The sequence below is a fragment of the Patagioenas fasciata genome, chromosome 4 (genome assembly GCF_037038585.1).
Source record: "Patagioenas fasciata isolate bPatFas1 chromosome 4, bPatFas1.hap1, whole genome shotgun sequence".
Taxonomy (NCBI): domain Eukaryota; kingdom Metazoa; phylum Chordata; class Aves; order Columbiformes; family Columbidae; genus Patagioenas; species Patagioenas fasciata.
Genome location: NC_092523.1, coordinates 16,575,091 through 16,591,749, shown reverse-complemented (window position 1 = coordinate 16,591,749; position 16,659 = coordinate 16,575,091). Strand labels below are relative to the sequence as shown.

Sequence of the window (16,659 nt, the reverse complement as noted above, 5' to 3'; positions counted from 1 at the left end):
CAGCCAGGAAATTTAACCCAATCTGAATTTTAGCATTTTGGACATCATAAATGCAATAAATCACCTGCAAGCAAAATGAGTGTTTTTCAGGTATTTTGTTTTCTCCTTCAACAGATCACTTTACATCTTTCCTCTTTCCTTCTTTTCTTTTCTTTTCTTTTCTTTTCTTTTCTTTTCTTTTCTTTTCTTTTCTTTTCTTTTCTTTTCTTTTCTTTTCTTTTCTTTTCTTTCTTTTCCTTTCCTTTCTTTTCTTTTCTTTTCTTTTCCTTTCTTTTCTTTTCTTTTCTTTTCTTTTCTTTTCTTTTCTTTTCTTTTCTTTTCTTTTCTTTTCTTTTCTTTTCTTTTCTTTTCTTTTCTTTTCTTTTCTTTTCTTTTCTATTCTTTTCTTTTCTTTTCTCTTTTTTTTCTCTTTTTTTCTCTTTTCTCTTTCTTTTTTTTTTCTTTCCCCTCTCTCTTTTGGTCTACTTAAACTTACTAAACTTCATAAAAAAAAAGACATTGCTTTTGGAACAAGTCCTCAGTAGAACAAATAATGAGACTAATATGAAAAGCAAGATAATGATGTAGCTTAAAATAAGTAAATGTAAGATTTCAGAAAAAAAAAATGCTTCCTGCTCCATTGTAAAATTATATTTACAAAAATAAAGACATTATTTTAAACAGAGTCATTCAGTTCCCAGACAATGAGGACAGAGGTTTTATGGAGACGATGAAAAAGCCCCCATATTTTAGGCATAATAAGAGGAGTAGCAAAGTGATAAGAAAGAAAGAAAATCAAAGTCTTCATTCATTCCATTGTCTTCAGTTGCTAAAGAGGGAAATAGGGAAACAAACTTACAGTCTAAAATCAAATTTTCAAATATCATAAATGCAATATTCCTGGCTCTCTGAAACACAAAGACTGAAAAAAGCCCTCGAAAATTTTAATAAGCATTTCTAGCTTGAGAAAAGAATAGTTTTTAATGAAGAATGATCAAATGATCTCCTTTATCTAGTGTGTTATTATTCTTTTTTTACAATGGACTTGAAAAATCCCCTGTATGTTTTATATGTGTGTTATCAAGGTTTTTCTTGAACGTCAGACTTGGGTTCAGCTTTTCTTGTTAATTCTTTTTTTTTTTTTTTTTTGCAACTTTAGTGAGACACTAAAACACACATACAACTTCAAAGTTGTTTATTGGTAATTAGATTGTTTCTTCCAGCTGAAGTTGGCTAGTAGCAGCAACATATTGTGTTGAATGAGAGGAGTCTTAGTTTCAATTTAGTTTCCATTTATATCCACTTCCTTTGTCAAATACTGAGACTTCTAAGTCTACAATAAATTAATTTCTACTCTTTTCAGCTCTCCCTACTGTTTTCCCCTTCCCTGTCTCTGCTAACGTCAAATCATATGTGTATATGTTGACTTTCAAAGTATTGGCACTGATTTGGTTTTTTTTTAAATTAAAATTCATGTTTGAAAGTTATTGCTTTAATACTAGTGTGAGTGCAAGTATTGTTCTTCAGACAATAAAACACCTTTTCTCCCCAGTGGGCTCAAGTCTCCTACCTGGGGCTTCTTTCTGTAGGTGGGTGCTGAGCGCCCCTCTGCTGTCTCATGCTCCTGCCATGCCAGACCTCCTCCCCGTGCTAAGCCATCAGCAAGCATGTTTTCCCTCTCACTCCCAGTCCAACTCTTCTATTTTTAGAAAATAGCTGGGATTTTTTTACTTTTAACCTTTTTGTGGTATGGAGGCCTTGTGGCCTGGTTTGTAGGAGCAAGGTTTGGCCCGCAGGACTACTCATGACTGCCCAGCTTTGAGAGGTCAGCCCCTTGAGCGGGACATGTCAGGATCCCATCCAGCTTTCTGTGCGTAACTACAAGAGGCTAAACTTCAAAACCTGCTTGGGAGCTACTACCTGCTTCTTTGTGAAGTGTTTTGAGACAAGCAGAATATACACCTCACTTCCGAGAACCAAATCTTGTTTTCAGTAGAGACGTCTGAAACACCACTAATTTGCGTGCCAGCTAATTTACTCCCAGGCAGTACTCTGTTTCTGTCCCAAGGATCTGGCTTTCCCCTAGGGAAGCAACAAGACATTGGTCAGCGCACTTGCAGCCGCCGTGCATGGACGATGCCATTTCTGCCCCAGCCTGTTCCAGCCACAGCACAGCTGTGTGAGTCCTGCAGGGCCCAGGGGATTGCCTTTTCCTGTGGCCGCGGGCACTTGTGTCTCATGACTGGAGGCAGCGGAGGTCTCCGAAAATATCAGCTGCTTTACAGAGTATTGTGTATGCATTCACAGGCTTTTATATAGGAGTTAAGAAAACAGTTCACAAACTAAGGGTCACAGTTATAATTGCAGCTGTGAATGTGAAAGTGGAAGCTTGGCCAGGACCCCAGAAGCTGTAAAGTGTACAGAAGTGCATGAGACTTGTCGGGTGAAGTCTGTGTCACGATCTACCACATCAAAAACATTTAAATCATTTTTTATTTTTTTCCTGGTAGAAGTGTAGACGCTTATATGTAAATTAAACACTTATGTTTCTCATTGATCTTTCAAACAACCCCCAGAAGGCTGGTTGGGTTATGCTGGTCATGGGCTGGGAGCGCTGCTCTGCTGGCATAACGCTGCATGGCTACCTCTGAGATCCTGAGAAAGTATAATAGGTCCTATGTCTGATGTGACACAGTCCATTAAACTGCCTTGATCAGACTTTGTTTTGAAATTATGTGATTTTATGCACAGCTTTAAAAAATTTGGCCATCAGAGGGTTATACATCCCAGTAGCTGTTATTTCCAGTGTCAGCTCATGAGGCTTTTACAAAGCCCACATTTAGTTACTTAGTGAGAGATGCAACATATGGAGTTAACAGGAACCACAAGGCTCATTTTCACTATTGCATACAAAGACTGTGCCAGAAGGACTGAAACACTGATTTAGTGGCAATGTAAGATGACGTGGCAGGTAAATGTGAACTAGAGAGCACATTTCCCAATATGGTAAGGTTTCATTATCTTTACATGGTTCATCTGGAGATAAACTGTGCCATTTTTTTGCTCTGTGGAGGTACAGTGCTACCTAAGGGCACTTAACACTTTCTAGGATAAGCCTTGGGCCACAGGTCATTTTGGTGGAGGCACTGGGCTGCTCTGGATCAGTTCAGTCCATCATGACTTTATTGGTCTGTCCCTCACAGAGGCAGCCTGTCTGCTGCAGTGCTACCTCAGGGGTGTGCACCACGGTTCCCAGTACTCCATGAGGACATGTTTGCAGAGATGCAGTGTTAGAATAGAACAACAGGAGTAATTTGGGTTGAAGGGGACCTTTGGAGTTCATCTCATCCAACATCTGCTCAAAGCAGGTCTAATCAGCTGGCAGCTGTCTCTGTACTATGTTCCATGATGATTTTATTATTCAGTGTTTTCCACTCCATACAGCATATCTGACCTCCTTTACCCCCAAGAGCAAGGAGCTGACTCAAATATTATGATCCAGAGGGACTTTGCATTTCTTAGCCCAGGTAATTACAAACTCTTGGTTATTGCAATATCTGATCACCTAGTCATTTGATTATACTTATCTGGCGTGGAAGTCAAAAAAAAAACCAACTCATTTCACAGATGTGAACCAAGGGCATGAGGATAAAATTATTTGCTAGAGATCACATAGACTGTACAGAGTAAGAAATTGAGTGCTCATCTCTTAGGGCTGGCATCCTACCTACTGTCACCCTCTCTGTGCATTCCTGCTATTAGGTAGCTATTCGTTATTAATAGCTATTACAGATAATTTTTTAAGGCTAGGGGCAAAGTAACATGGCACCTGTGAGACACCAGCTATGTAATGGGTTCCAGTGGTGAAGCTGAAATTGGGGGAAAATTATAAAGTCCTAACACTGCTGCTGTACATGTGGTGGGCAGCTGTGCTAGGGATCATCGAATGAATGATTCTCCTTAAAATACATCCCTTTTGACAATCTGGAGTGGGATCCAAATTAGTAAAAGTTGGGTCCACTGCTGTCATTAAGAATTCCTTTTATAATGATAAAAAATTATGTGAAGGTGAGTATTGTTGTAACTTTTTTAAATTGCAGGCCTGGAAAAAGATACTTAAGACATCTGGAATAATTTTTTTGTTTAAAATTCAGGTCATACATAAGGAGGGCTTAAGACGAATTGAAAGACCAGATAGTCTTGTCTTGAAATACAAGAATGAAAATGAAAATGTTTAAACAAGTGGCTCATATGCATGACCCTCACATTTTGATCTCACATTTAGCTTTTGGTGAGTAATATTGTTTTATGCACGGTCCCACCAGTATATATAAAAATAGCATGTAGCTAGGCAACAATATATTACTTCTGGGAGAAACAAAAATAATATAGCATGGGTCTCAGATCTGTGCTAGACTTGTGCTTTCTGGAGCAATCTAGTTAAGCTTCTTTGCAACCCATATGTGGATGTCGCATACTGTCAATCCCTGTCTTGAACCATGCTGCATACCTTCTCAGACTTGCCGAGCCTGCCAAATCAGGACTGCAGCAATATCTCACTTAAGGTGAGATGCCGATGGCACTTTTTTTGCCTGGTCTCAGCTAGTATATTAGCTAGTGAACATTGGGCAAGGACTCAGGAACTACAAATTCCTGTTGATGCTTCAAATTGCACACTAAAAATGAAGAATTCTGACTTTTAATGTGTAATTTCTTTTAATTTTCATGCCATTAATGTATAAAAAGAGAATATACTTTTCAAAGCTGTAATGTGTAATATCTTGTCTGTGTAACTTCTCAGTCTTGAAATGTGAGTGGCCAGATCTTGAGCTGAGATAAATCAGCACTGCTGCACAGATTGCAAAGGCAGCATAATTCATTTACACCAACAGAAGGTCTGGCTCAGAAATGTGCGGAAGCATATATATTCCCTTTCAAGTCACATGGGTGCCACTGGAAGATGACTCAGGACCTGCCAGCTACCATGACTTTATATGCACATCAAAGCTTATCCTTAGGCCCTCATGAGAGCTGAACATTTATTTTTGAATGCTTCACTGAGCTATAGAATTTAGAAACATCAACAACACATACCATTAAAACCCATCAAAAGCAAATCTCAAGCTCAGATACAAATGTCCTGAGCCTGCACTTGAGGAGCTGTGTCATCTTCCATTTGAGGGTCAGAAAGAATTTTTAAATGAAGTGCCTTGTCTCTTAGAGGTCAGACAACATGGATGAAGCCTGGAGATGCTTTAGCGCAAGCACATTCTCTCTCTTCCATTGTGGATGCATAATCAGCCAAAAGCAAAACTCATTTCAACTACTGCTACTTCATCAGAGGTAGGAAAGCAAAATAAACTTTCTGGCAATTAGAAAGCATGCTTTCTATCAGCAGCTTGTGACTTTCCCATCAAAAAATCAGCTGCTTATGTACCTTCAACATGATGGTAAAACATTACATTTAATCTTTGACAGTTTAAGAAAATGGTCCTTTTTGCAACAAATGAAATCCCCTCTGAATTATATCTGTAGCCCTTCCTTGGAAAAAACAGGCAGAAACAAAAATCAGGGCCCCAAAATACCATGTTTGAGATATATCTGGAAATTTGAGACAGCTTTCCTCCTTCAAATTCATCAGTCTTTTCACCAGATCTGGAGCGAGGTTGAGGCTATTTCAGACCAAACTATTGAAAACATCAAAGAGAAATGTTCTTTTCTTGCAGTGAGCTGGAACCAATCTCATTCCTGCAAGTATGAAGTTTCCTGACACAAAGGCAACCCTGACCATCCCTCATGGGTGTGCCATGAGGGTCGGCATCTCTTTAACTAGGTAGAAAAGCAGCAACTTACAGTGTATATCACTATTTGAAGAACAGCCCAATTTGGAAAAAGTAAACAGCTGCATCACTGATACAAACTAATATAATGACATAGGGTTTCTTCATTTGTAAAAAAGCTTTGGAACTGAAAAGCAGATTGCAGCTTTGCAGAATGAACTGGTGCTGGTGCTCTTGTTGCATGTAGCTTAAAACTTCTTAAGCGAAACAAGCTTGTCTGGATTGAGTTTTGTTTTGATTTTTGTTTGTTTGTTTTTGTTTGTGTTTGGGGGTGTTTGGTTGGGTTTTTGTTTGTTTGTTATGTTTTTTGTTTGTTTGTTTTGGTTTTTTTTGTTTAGTCCAAAAATAGAATTGCTTCAGCTCTGTTCAAGCTTAATGTTGTTCCATTTATCTTCAGTTTTCTTCTTGAATACACTGTTTTCCCAGATTGCTTTCTGGATATTTCTATGTGAGGGACGGGAGTGTAGTAGCTGTAGCAGGGCACTGAGGGCTCTTTGCACTACTGTTGACTCTGATCCTACTTTCCTTCTGTTTTTCTTCTGTTCTTCTGTTCTGCTTCTCAGGCTTTCCTTTAGCCTAGCTGATATCCGGTTTGATTAGAAGTCCTATGCAGGCCTGGTACATTTTCCAGTTCTAACATTTAATAGAAATAATGAAGGAGAAGAGTTTCTTGACTGCTTCAGCCACAGGAGATGCCGTTCACAGAACAAGAGACTACTGAGGAGAAGAGCATTGATCATAGAACAGCATCCCTCAGCCTTATCATCATTCCAGTGTAAGGTTTGCTTTCCCATGTCCCCAGCAGAAAGGTGCATAGAAAGCTATTTTGCATTTTCTTACTAATCTGCTCAGCTGCTGCAATCAAACTTGAGACCCCAAACTTCCACAAGCAGTGTGCTCTGCGGTGGCTGCAGTGCGTGCACCCACACATCTGTGGTTGCAGGGCCTCATTCTTGTGTGTGAGAGCCCTTCGGGGTGTAGCCTGTGTCATCGGGTCCCTTGCTGCAACAGGGGATGTCCCACACAAGGAATGAGGAGCACTGCAGCATCCACCAGGAAAGGACACCTAACTGAACTCTATTTTTCAAGATATAGTTGAAGAAATCAGTACACCCATCCATTTTCTATGTAGTAGGACTAGGTTTAGCACAGAAATTTGCAGATTGAACTCAGTATTCTTCCTGGTTTAACTTTTGGCTAATAAACCCATAAACCCCTGGGGTTCAGGTAACACCACGCTAAGGAGCCCTGCCTCCCTTTCCTGGCCTCCCTGAGCACCCTATTCCTGGTTACACAGTGACCCACAGCTGCAGGACCAGCCTTGCCGAGCCCCATTGTCCCCATCTCGTCACCCCCTCAGGCAGAGGTCTGCAGGCTGCCAAGGCCTGACAACTGGACCCACTCCCATTCCCACACCAGACACTTTCTGTTTTGTGGACGCTCAGGCATTTTGACCATCCTACTGCCAGCAGGACTTGCCTTTTCTCATCACCTTTCAGACACCCAAGGCACAGAGACCTCCAGCGGCAGCCCCTGGATTCTGCCCTTCTGCAGAACAGGACTGGTGTTGCTGCCGTCTCCAGGAGTTGTTAAGATCTTTTTAAAGCTACCACATTGCTGTTACTTCAGTGCTGCCCGTGCATGGCAGACATGCTGTGGCGAGGTGACAAGGTGCCTGGAGAAGAGCCTTTTGTAATCAACAATGACATAAGCTGGAAGCAGTAGGAACCGATGATCTGAAGTAGGGTACATATATGGTGTGTAGGCTCAGTATATGTGCATGTGCTGAAATACAGATGCCCCAAGGCTAGCTGTGGCCTCCAGCACTGATACGTAGGTGAAAGCAGTAGTTTTCTCAGTCTTATCTGAAAGGCGTTTGGACTCAGGCCCCATCACATTAATGCCTTCAGCCATTTAGTTGGGTGAAGCAACGCTGTTTCTGTGGAAGCTCTTAGTGCAGCCCTGCCTGGGCACTGTGCTGAGATCCAGCCTTTGCTCTTGGGCAGACGGGGTGAAATTACATCTTCAAAAGCTAGAAGGGGTGTGCTGGAGCTGCCGCCAAGGCCTGCCTTTGGCACCCACGCAACAGAGGCCTGAGACGTCTGCTACACATAAGTAATGTTCTGAAGGCCTAAATAGATAAGTATTATAGCTGTTGGCAAAAGGAAGCAGTGCCAGATGCTTTTGGCCAGTGGAACAGGAACGTGTCCCATTGCCTCATGTTGAAAAGGCTTTGGATGTTTAGGGCTTGTAGAAGTCAGAGGGAGGAAGCACTGTTAATGATACCTGACACATATTTGCTTCATTGATGGACAAATTAACCTTGATTATCCAATTTATAAACCAGCTTTAAGTGGAAGAGGCCTTCCTCACCCCCCACTGCTGCATATTTGGGGGATTAAGTTGTTTGTTTTTAGTGATAAATTAGAAACATCTGCTTCCGCTGACATGCTGGAAAGGAGGCACGTACAGCAAAGCGGCTGGATGGGCTGCTCAGATGCTGGGTGGGATTCAGTACCAGGGCACGGTCCTGCCAAGCTCTGGCCACAGGGTCCAAAGGAATGAGGCCGTCTCCTCTCTGTATGAGGGCTTGGTGGGGCAGGGGAGGTGCATGGCTGCTCCTGGGCTTGCTCAGGATGTTTTCTGGGGACGTCAGAGTGGCAGCGAGCATCTCCAGCGGCATGTGCTCAGCGGGGCTTTCCTTTTAAGGGTGTCTTGGCAGTTCTTCCATGCAAGCAAAACTGTTTCTGCTATGGGATCATCAAGTGCTGATGTCAAGGAATCCAAACCTTATGCCAGAGTCATCCCAGAGGTTGCTCAAGCGTGAGCAATGATGGCAAATAGCAGTCCGACCACCCTTTCTGATGAAGAAAATGTGCTAATTGAGGGCATCGAGATGTTTTACAACTCTGGCATATCCCCACAGAGGTGATACAACTTCCTGATTGCTGAGACAGGTTGGAAACAACCAAGAGACACATGTCAAAGCAATTCACATGGGCTTTTGCCACATGCAGGATGTATGACAACAGCCCTCCTGGCTACAAGATATTATCTGCAGGAGTGGAAAGCTGGGGCTAAATCCTACCAGGTACAGCAATCCCAATATAACCTGGGCATTTGGGGAGCCAGACCCACGACAGACCTTGTTTGTGCATCGCCTTTTGGCACCCTGCCAAAGAGAACCGCAAGGATTGTTTAGGCTTCAGTGTGGCTTGGATCTCACTGCACGGTTTTAGTACATGCCCGGCTGGGCTGCAGAAACAGACGTTTTACACGCACCAGTCGGATTTTTTTTTTTCAGCCTTTGGCAACTAAAACTCTCAGATGGCAGCCCTTATCCCCAAGGACAAAGGGATGCCCACTTTTTCTGCCTCAATATTTTTCCAGGTGAGCCTGAGGACTGTGTGCAAGATTTTTGGATAACCTATTGGGTCTGTCAGAGCAAGAAACCCCAAGCAGGTTCAGTGCACGCTTTCAGACTGGCTGTCCACTACAGGTCTGATGAGCTGGACACCTGTACCGTTCAGGTGTGACGCAGTGCAGTGTAAATGTATTTCTGTCTGACAAACTCCAGGCACAGACATTTTGAATTGCAGTTCTGCTTAAAGCAGGCTACCAAATCAGGACTGAGCTGTGTGGCCCATCATCTTGCAGGGAGACATCCTAGGCATCCTGCAGGCGACACTCAATTCTCCTTAAAAAATATGAAGGTAACCTCCAATGCAGCCTCCAAAATCCCCTTCTGATGTAGAGCATGGTGTTCCAGATGCAAAGCTTAAAATACAGTGAAATGCAGCCCCTCCTCTAGAGAAACTGAAAAACACCCACCGCAAATATACAGAGCCAGGTGAGCAGCAGAGCCCTCCGAGAGCTGGGGCCAGCTCTGGGCAGAGAGGACCTGCTCCCTCTGGGGTGCAGGAGGGAGGGGAAAGGTAGCAGGACAATCTGTTTCACAGCCACCCAGGACCACTGACCCTGCTTATCCTGTGTAAACTATTTTCTTCTGCCTGATTGCCCATGTTACTTGATATTTGCATTCCCGTGGGGGGCATTCAGATACCTGATGAAGTTGATGATGATAAAGTTGAATCAGGAAATGAAACTTTTCTTTCTTTTGCCTTTACCTGAGCTGGGGAAAGCAGTGAAAATTTCCTTCTTCCAGGAAAGAAGCAGGAGCTGTGATGTGTACATGAGGCCTTTATGCAAACTGCTTTGCTGGAGCGTAGACCATCCTATTCCCAACCCCAGAATCACTACCTCTCCCTGGAATGATTTCTCACTGCCCCACCTCAAAGCTAGAGCTCAGAGATCATCTGCAGATGTGTATTGCCACTCTCTAGCAGGAATGCCTGCACTGAATAGCAGAAACAGTAACTCAAAGAGAGGCCAAAGCAGCCTTGGTCTTCCTCCAGCCATCAGAAAATCAGCTGTCAGGACTTCCAAGTATTGCTGCCTTCCCACATCATTTGAGCAGGGGTTACAGGACAGGCCATTGATCACTGTTGATTCAGGGATGAATGGCTGCTATCGAGTTCTCCTGAGAAACTCCCTGTGAGGGAGGTGGAAAAAGGGGAGTCCCTGGGTAAATACATAAACATGCCAGGAAAATGGAAGGGCTATGAGAAGGAGAGTACGAGATCAGTAATTTGCAGGAAGAAAAGGGTAGAGGAACTGAAGAGAAGTTGGAGACGAGTAAAGATATGTGGGACTGGGATTGCTGCTAAAGCAGGGCTGTGATCAAAGACTGTTCTCGGGTTTAGGACCAAAAAAGGACAGGCTCTGGAAGACAACCTTCAGAACACATCCATACAGAGCTGGAGCTCATAAAGACTCAAAGGAGCCAACTGTTCTGTTAAAAAAATACAAACGACATGGTGTCTGGAACAAGAAATAGATGCAAAAAGTAGCTTAAAGTGTTTCTCTGGTGAGTCCCAAAAGAGCCACTTCCACTCTTTCATGACGGTGAAATGGGACTCAAAAGACCAGTCTGGGATGTGTCAGGGAGGTTGATCAATCCCCAGGTGAACTGAAGCTCAGAAGACCGGCACCGTGCAGGAACATCAGTGCAGGGCTAGCAAGGCTGGCGTAACATCAAGTTTTTATAGACTGCTGAAAAGGGAAAAGACTTTTGGTCCTGGGTCGTAAGTGCTAGTGAGAATAGCAGACACGTGTTCCAGCACAGGGAATGTTTCCCTCCAAGAAAAGGGAGAGTTTTCCTGGACAAATCCAGAAAGAGTTTAGACTTTTTTTTTTTTTTCCCGAAGGGTGAAAAATAGAATGAAGGTCCCTCTCTCAGCAGCTCACAGATCTGGTCCCCCTGTGCTGCTGTGACAGGGTGCCCATGTTGGCCTGGACCCAGCCACGAGACCTGTTGGACCGACAGAAAGAGGTGGGATGAGCAGGGTGGATGCACACCTCTTCAGCTTTGCCCTTTGAACCCTCCATGTTTTCATAGCATTGTCACACCCTGTTTTTATTGCACATTTTTTAAACTAGATTTCAGGTCCCGCCTCTGTTATTAATACCCTTTCTGCTCTCATTTTTCCTGAAAGAAAAATATCTTAATTGAAAGAATGTAGCAAAAACTGAGAGAAATAAAACAGAGGCCATGAATTACAAAATATCTGAAAAAACCATCCCACTACTGAACAGTTCCCCTCCTTCCACAGTTTTAACCTTGGACTCTTGCCAGATGTTCCTGTTTGTTGCAGGGTGTTTGATTTGGGGTTTGGGGTCTCTCCAAAGGGGGAAGGCAGAGCGTAAGCTGAAAATAGGGTGGGTGGCCTGATGGTGTCCAAACACAGTCAAATATCTCCATTAAATCTTGTTTGAGATTTGGCCTCCACTTCTGTAGGCCGCGCTCAGGTCTGAGAGATGCAATACTCGTGCAGATGAGGAAGACAAATTAAGTAGATAGACTGAAGATGAGCCAATACGTATAAGCCAGCACGACATATGGACTCTCACATCTTTGCCTAGGAATGATTGCTCCCCACAGATTTCTTCTAGGTTTGCCCAGAAGAAGTAAAACATCCCAGACAGTGAGACTTTCCCCCTCTTTCCCTCTGGATTGTTTTATAGTTGTATACCTCTCACTGCCAAGATCTTTTTTTCCCATTATGCACAGTCTATTCTTCCACTTTAAAAATTATCTCCATTATCCTCTGTGATAAGAATTGATTTTGTACTAAACACTTCTGCCCTTCCCAACGCGTACACCTCACACAGAAATGTGTAAACTATTTGATCATATTGTCCTATCGTCCCCACCCCAAACTTTAGTGAAACCATAAGGTATCTTTGAAGACTTGAGTCAGGTCCTCTGCAGTTTTGACTTCATTGCTTTGAGCCTTCTCATCTGCATCTGAGGTGAGGCTTGATGCTAGACACCCAGGAACGGATTCATACTGTTTTTCTAAAATAAAAAATGAATCCTAATTTATGAAGAACCCAAACAATTTACGTCAGCACTGGGAAATCAGAGTAATCTGGATTTCTTCTTCAACCCAACAAAGAAACTATTCTCCTGATCTGCACCTCTTGCTTTAGAGAGACTGTAAGCAGAAATTAATACCTTTTGTTTACAGTTGGAGGCCGATGCCTGTAACTAAAATGTAAATCTGGCTAGAAATTATCTCACTTGCAGCCTTTATCTTCTGGGTACAGTCACGAAGATTAGCCTGCAAAACCTCTAGATTTCTCTGCCAAGGCAATCACATAATTACTTTGCTGTCCTTTTGATTAACAAAAAGAGAATCATTTCACTGGAAAAAATGGAATTTGACCTGTTTCGTATCTATGACAAGAAACCTCTAGGACAGTGCATTTTTTAATGCTGCTTATTTGTTTAAATGCTTCCAGTCTTAGGATTTTCAGTCCCCTGTGAGGCTAATTTTTTCTGACCAACCTAAATTGTCATTTTGCCATCTGCAATGTGTCTCTGTGGCAACATGAATGTTATTTTACCATGCCATGACAGTATGCATAATGTTGCTGTAGCATCTGTTTAAGGACTCTGGAAAATAGGCTTACCAGTGCATGGGACAGACCTGTGAATGGACATGTCTTGGAGAATTAAGGATACAAGTCAGCTCTGTCACAGTGAATGGGACAGAGGATCTTCTGTAGGCACTCAAACCAAGCCCTCACTATGCTGGTTTTCTGTGGATTTCTATCTACCTTCTCACGTTACCACTGGGACTGAACCATAGAAAAGTGCATTGGTGAAGTGTGGGGATGGCAGAGGCTGTGAAATAATGAAGACACTGCGTTCTTTGTTTGCATAATCTTTTGTTATTGCTGCTGGGCCAGAAGCAGTCCCTGTGCCTGAGATACTCAGTTTCTGAAATGGTCCAGTCTCCTGTGTCATTAGGCAGTGTGGACCTGGACCAACCTTTACCACTTTTACACTCTCCTTCAGATCAGTGGGGCATTGTGGAGAAAGGACAAGCAATCACTAAGAGAGGGGAACACACTATCCAGTCCTCACATCACATAGTCCTTACCCAAGTGATGCCTGATGGAGGTGATGGAGGTGATGCCCTGCCTTTCCAGAGCCCAGTGAAGATGGTGATGGTTGGCTTCCCATTCAGCACAAAACTTAATCCAAAACTTCACCCAGGGGAAGTGTTAAAGGAATCAGGCTTTCCTCCGTGCCAGCGGACAGGCATATCAGCTCCTCCACTTCCAGTTTTGTTTTTCCACACCCTTTCCCCTGCCCTCCCTGCTCCCTGCTTCTCTGCTCTTAAGCACATGGCCTCAGGGGGACACACAGCCCTGGATTCCCACCTACTCTGAAAGGGAAAATCCACTTCAGCAGCATAGCTGAAATTGTCCCAGGCCAGGGAAAGGAGGGAGCAGACACTGTAGGAAGAAGAGATTTTCTGTCTCTTCGATAGACTGTGCTATATAACACGATAGGTGTGTGGTTTCTGAAGCAGGCTGCTGTTTCTCCAGCCCTCGGAGTCAGTGAATTTCCACAGCTTGCACAGCTACAAGGGCTGTGGGTAATGCTGTGCTCACACCCATGTTTTCCTAAATCTTCAGCCTGAAAAGCTTCATAATTTCCTTGAAAATGAGTGAGTTAGAGAAATTAGCACCACTGTGAGTATCAGGTTTTGGGGAGCTGGCATACAGGTAAACCTCACCTCAGCCTTGCCTGGATAACAGTAACCAGAGACCGAGGGGAAAAAAGGGAGCAAGAAACCACTAATCCATCTACACTCTCACCTACCCAGACCAAGGTTGTGTTTAATCACTTACACTCAGTGTTTCATTTATATTTAACAACACATGTTCTCTCCTCAGTCTGCACATAGGCACAAAGCATACCTCTGGTAGCAGTGGAAGCACAAAACATTCAACGACCTTGAAAATAAAAACCAAAACCAAACCAAAACAGAAGATAACGATAATAACAATAACAAACAGATGTATTTGTGAGAATTTCATAAGTTAAACACAGGAGTTTAACTTCACAAGAGCACAACCCTGAAGCAGGATGATTTGATATTTACAGGGTTTTTTTTGCGAAACACGTTTCTATGAAACTATAACCGCAAAGGTTAAAGTGAAGATTTGGAATGATGTTGGAGTCATGCAGGAGGGGAAAAAACAATAATCTCTGGGTTAATGGAATGTAAGATTGAAGCTAAATAGAGAGAAATATTTCAAAAGATTTGATGCATTTAAATCAGCCTAAATCCTGTGACAGGTAGACATATATTTTTTTTTCTTTTGCCAGAATATTGTGTTCTTGATTTTTTAAAAAAACTGTCTGTTAAATTTCTGATAGAAATGTTATGTGCATAAATGTCCAAGTTTATTAAACTGCTCTTACAAGACAAGATACATAAACAGATTTCACTGAAGGTCTGCTATGGTTGATTTATAATGGAAACACATGTATCCCAGTAAAATCTGTATTTTTCTGAAAGACCTCTCTATTTCATTCACTTCTTCAAATGCATTTCAGAAAAGTTAGTACAGGAAAGTAGAATCAGTTACAACTTACCTTTATGCTCGAGTAGATGACAGCAGATTTTTCAGGCAAAGCAACACGCTTCTTTTGGGTACCGTCTTAAGAGTTGTAAATTCAAGCCAACAGGTAATTGTGGGTGATTCAAAATCCTTTAAAACAAATTTAAACACCGTGATGACAAATAGTGCACTATGTGAAAACTTATTTGAAGCCTGATGCTCTTGTATTGAGTTCTGTAACTGTCTGTCTCGGCTAAATAAGCTCCCACTCCTTTCCTCGGCCACCCGCCAGCTTTTCTAATTTAAAGCAACTGTGAGCTCGCTGTGAAACTCCCGCTGGAAGGAGCTCAATGTATAGCATGGAGCAAGGAGTAAGCCTGTGCTCCAGACTGACACGGCAGGACAGAGTCCTAACCGGACCTGGGGCATAGGCTCCCCGAGGTAACGTTATATCATCTTTGGAAAGCATGATAGGCTAAGTTGTCTTCTTCTCCATAAAGACACAGAGAAGAGGAAAAAATCATGCTGCTTCTGGCACGTAGTCCCCTCAGTGTGGGATTTGGGAGGAGCAGCAGCTGCCTCAAAGCGGAGGAAGAAGCAACAGCCTCAGAGACATAAAGTGCTCAGAGCTCCCTGAGGAGCCTGGTCCCCAAATTAGCCAAAAGATTGCCAGTATTTTTAGAAGCACTAGCCCTTGGTTCAAGGCTTTTGGGACAGGTCCAGGGGCTTTATCCTGGGCTTTCCCCACTAGTGCAGTGTGGGGTGTCCCTCTCATGGGGTGGTTGGGATACCCAAGGTGAGGTTCATGGCTGAGGACAATCCCAAACTTCTTGGCTTTGGAGAGTTTCAAAAGACACTCAGGGCAATGATTCTATCTTCTGAGCCACTGACAAGCTTTAAATAGCAGAGGCATGGTTTTCAAAGGCATCCGCTTACTGGGAACGGCTCCCCTCTGCTTTGCTCAAATTAAGATAGCAGAGCATACCAAATGTTGTTAATACAGAAGAGTTGCCTATGCCCATGTCAAATTCCTCCTTTTTGCAAGGAATTTATTTCAACCAGTTATGGTTGATGTGTGTGGTGTGCATTTATGAATTGACAGAAAAGGTCTCTGTTTCCAAATGAGTTCCCCCTGCAGAGTTGCTAAAAGCAAGCAAATTAAAAGCCAAATTATATAACAGTATTGTGATTTGGGAAATTTTCGTCTCTGAGCTTTCACATTAGTACTATAAAAATCTTTTGTTTAAAAATTATGTTGCTGAAAAGTGTGCCTCAGACTGTGCCCCAAATTACTCGGCACTTTTGGAAATGCATCCAACTGACCTGCTGATGCTAAGGTGACATAAGGTTTATTCGAAGAATCATGGAATCACAGAATGTCAGGGATTGGAAGGGCCCTCAAAAGACCATCTAGTCCAGTCCCCCAGATGGAGCAGGAACACCTAGATGAGCTTACACAGGAAGGTGTCCAGGTGGATTTTGAATGTCTCCAGAGAAGGAGACTCCACAACCTGCCTGGACATCCTGTTCCAGTGTTCTGTTACCCTTACTGAGAAGTTTCTTCTCAAATTTAAGTGAGACCTCTTGTGTTTCAGTTTGTACCCATTACCCCTTGTCTTACCATTGGTTGTCACCGAGAAGAGCCTGGCTCCATCCTCGTGACACTCACCCTTTACATATTTATAAATATTAATGAGGTCATCCCTCAGTCTCCTCTTCTCCAAACTAACTAGTTGTTATTCAGTGACTTTGGTTTTGTCAGACATATTTTCTTGCTAAACTAATGTAAGTGAAGATGGGATCATTAGGCTGAAATTTTCAAAGGTGTTTGATGCCCTTAATAGAGAAAATGAATCTT

General features: G+C 42.8%; 1 protein-coding gene across 1 annotated transcript in view; it reads right to left on the bottom strand.

Moving 5' to 3' along the window:
- Positions 1–15,342, bottom strand: part of C1QTNF7 (C1q and TNF related 7) — a 51,937-nt gene extending 36,595 nt beyond the window's left edge. The window contains exon 1 of the mRNA XM_065837010.2: positions 14,836–15,342. The gene's annotated coding sequence lies outside the window, so the exon portion shown is untranslated. The remainder of the gene's footprint in view (positions 1–14,835) is intronic.
- Positions 15,343–16,659: the final 1,317 nt, after the last annotated feature.